This window comes from Homarus americanus, unplaced genomic scaffold, assembly GCF_018991925.1.
Source record: "Homarus americanus isolate GMGI-L3 unplaced genomic scaffold, GMGI_Hamer_2.0 scaffold29776, whole genome shotgun sequence".
Classification (NCBI taxonomy): domain Eukaryota; kingdom Metazoa; phylum Arthropoda; class Malacostraca; order Decapoda; family Nephropidae; genus Homarus; species Homarus americanus.
In genome coordinates, this window is record NW_024754329.1 from 19,996 (window position 1) to 23,489 (window position 3,494).

A 3,494-nucleotide genomic window follows, 5' to 3' on the forward strand; every position below is an offset into this window, starting at 1 on the left:
CACACTACACTAGCCAGCAAGTCATCGGCGACTATGCAAAGAGTCTGCATGAGCTGGTCAAATTGCCTCGAGATCTGACCTAACTAACCCAACCTAACCTAACTTAGCATAACCTAACCTAACTCTAATCTTAACCCACCTAATCTAACCCAACCCAACCTAACCAACCCAGCCCAACCTAATCTAATAATACAATAATAATAATAACAATAATAATAAATAATAATAATAATAACAATAATAATAATAATAATAATAATAATAATAATTATAATAATAATAATAACAAGAATTTATTAAAACTCAATCAATAACGTTCCTACCTTCATTCCGGAGTCCTGTTGAGAAGCGACATCCGAGCACTTGCTATAATAAAGGAGTTATCATAGAGCGTTTATAAGACCAGCATACGAGGTAAAATAGGATAAAAAACACTGGATAAAAATCATACTAGTAATCCTTCCCGCCATCTTAGTTCTCTCTGGCAGTTGTTCAGTCAAATGGCTGTCTAAATTTTCGTCTATCTCATTTTAATAAATATTCATACGGTGTTAAATTGCATTATTATTTCATGTTATAAACTGAAAAATTATGCAATTCTATTTATGGACGTTTACATTATATAAAAAAGAAATTTGATTGATTTGAAAATTTAAACACTTCCCGCCAAAAAATCATTCTCCTGTGTTAATTTATTGGTTTAAATATAAAAAGAGTTCATCCCAATATGTATAAATATTCAAATATCATAGAGATCTTAGTTTACAATTAGAAAAATCCATTTACAACTTCCAATAACTAGGCTTCCAAAACGCAAAATGGAGAGCTAAAATATTACCACGAACAGCGACGGAAAATCATTTACAATATTATTCTTGCGACATATAAACTAACCAAACTTTTACTAACCTATCCAATAAATCTTTAGAATAGTTATATTTGGGCTAAGTACGGTTTGAATAGCCTATATATACGAATCAAGGTAATGTGATGATGTTCGTGGTACTTTTTTGTAACATGAACCATTATTGGTGTTTATCAGGTATGCTGGTTCCTTGTTGTCTGCTACACACCCAGAGACAACAGGTGCCAGAAAAATCACTTATTCAGCTTGACTTCCATTTTCTTGACTTCCATATTCATTGCCTTCCATTTTCTGTGACTGCCATTCCTTGACTTTCTAGTAATCCATGTTCGTTATCTTCCTTGAATCTTAACTTTGAATCTCTAAACCTTTGTTTTTCTCTCTCGACCCTCCTTTGAATCTCCCTTTTAACATCCTTTGAATTCCTCCCTTTGGCATCCCTTTGAATTCCTGTATCCCCCGCCCTTTAACCCCGATCGCTCCCCTTGACTTCTCTGTATTACCCTTTGAATTCTCCTGATCCCTCCTTTGACTTCCTCTTCACTATTTTTTCAGCTGCTGGAGAAAGGCGAAATTAAAATGGACTGCAACCAGACAAGGACGGTAGTTGAACACGATCTGAGGGCCATATCTAATTACTTTGGCCAGGCTTGTATCCTTGAGATTGGGTCCCTGATAACGCGACGAATATCCAGCTCAGTAAGTCAATTTCAGGGTGTGTGGGTCAGTTTTAGGGGTGTGTGAGTCAGTTTCAGGGGTGTGGAGTCGTTTCAGGGGTGTGTGGGTCAGTTTTAGGGCGTGTGAGCCAGTTTCAGGATTTGTGAGTCAGTTTTAGGCGTGTGGGTCGGTTTTAGGGGTGTGTGAGTCAGTTTCAGGATTTGTGAGTCAGTTTTAGGGCGTGTGAGTCAGTTTCAGGGTGTGTAGGTCGGTTTCAGGGTGTGAGTCAGTTTTAGGGAGTGTGGGTCAGTTTCAGGGCGTGTGGGTCGTTTCAGGGTGTGTGTGGTCAGTTTCAGGGGTGTGTGGGTCAGTTTCAGGGGTGTGTGGGTCAGTTTCAGGGTGTGTGGGTCAGTTTCAGGGTGTGTGAGTCAGTTTCAGGGTGTGTGAGTCAGTTTCAGGGTGTGTGGGTCAGTTTTAAGGCGTGTGGGTCAGTTTCAGGGTGTGTGGGTCAGTTTTAGGGCGTGTGGGTCAGTTTAGGGTGTGTGAGCTGCCTCAGGGTGTGTGGGTCAGTTTCAGGGAGTGAGTAAGTTTTTAGGGCGTGTGGTCAGTTTAGGGGTGTGTGGGTCAATTTCAGGGTTTGTGAGTCAATTTCAGGGTGAGTCAGTTTCAGGGGTGTGAGTCAGTTTCAGGGTGTGTGAGTCAGTTTCAGGATTTGGTGAGTCAGTTTTAGGGCGTGTGGGTCAGTTTTAGGGGTGTGTGAGTCAGTTTCCAGGATTTGTGAGTCAGTTTTAGGCGTGTGGGTCAGTTTCAGGGTGTGAGTCAGTTTTAGGGTGTGAGTCAATTTCAGGAGTGTGTGAGTCAGTTTCAGGATTTGTGAGTCAGTTTCAGGAGGTGTGAGTCAGAGAGACACTGGTGACTCGACCACCGGTGAAGTTGAGTCGCTTATTTAGTCATAACTATATAAACAAACTGAGAACGACATGAAGTTTAGGCACCCTCGCTTGTTTCACCTGATTATTGAATACCTTATCCTAACCTTAACCTAATCTTAACTTAATCTCACCTTAACCTAACTTAACCTAACTTAACCTTACTTAACCTACAGAGGAAAAGTACCGCAGCCTATGTACTATATGTCGTAACCCTGGCCGCTGTGGTAGGGATGATGACCACGCTGGGTACAAAGGCGCGCTGAGGTGTCTGGTCGACTCATCCGGAGATGTAGCTTGGACAAAACTCTCTGCTGTTAGAGAATTTTCAAGGAGAGAACTGATGTTGATTTTATATTGATTAGTTCTTCATTTATTAAAACATTTCTTTTTTTGTCTAGGAATAATGTAACTCATACATAAAGTTCTTTTATTTTCTCACTTTGATAGCCAGAACTGACGTGAGTTATTTTATATACAATATTTCCCATTTATTTAAACATTGTTCTTTATTTTGGGTAAGAATGATGATAAGTGACTGTTATTTTCATTTTTCTTACAGGTTATAGCAGATAATTATGGCTTGTTGTGTCCTGATGGCCGGGTGGAAAACTTAGACTCCACTAAACCTTGTCATTGGGCCGCTAGACCATGGAATTCTTGGGTTGCTCGAACTACGCACGTTAGTACATCTTGTGTTAATTTTGTTGTTATCTGTAGTATATGATTTTTATTATGTTGAGGTTAATTGATATTTAATTTATTTGTACCTAAGACCACTGACAAAATAATATTCGTTTCTATAGGATATCCAAATGTGACTTTTTCCATCTGAACTGAACAAAATTAGTTAATCTTTCCCCTATTTTTTAAATGAATCTGACAGGTATTACATAAGAAAGAATAACTATACTCCCTTGTGAAACTTATCCTTTTATTACACAGAAACAAGAAGGAAGTGGCCGTTCTATCAAAAGTAATGGAGTTAGCGGTTTTGACCTCACAATCTGGCGATGTTACCCTCAGACCGTGGGCCAATGGTC

General features: G+C 39.2%; 1 long non-coding RNA gene across 1 annotated transcript; it reads left to right on the plus strand.

The window, feature by feature from the left end:
• The first annotated feature begins 1,401 nt into the window (after positions 1-1,401).
• LOC121855771 lies at positions 1,402-3,133 on the plus strand. The gene is made up of 3 exons (XR_006086844.1): positions 1,402-1,564; positions 2,628-2,796; positions 3,014-3,133. It is a non-coding gene; the product is annotated as an uncharacterized LOC121855771 (long non-coding RNA).
• The last annotated feature ends 361 nt before the right edge of the window (positions 3,134-3,494 follow it).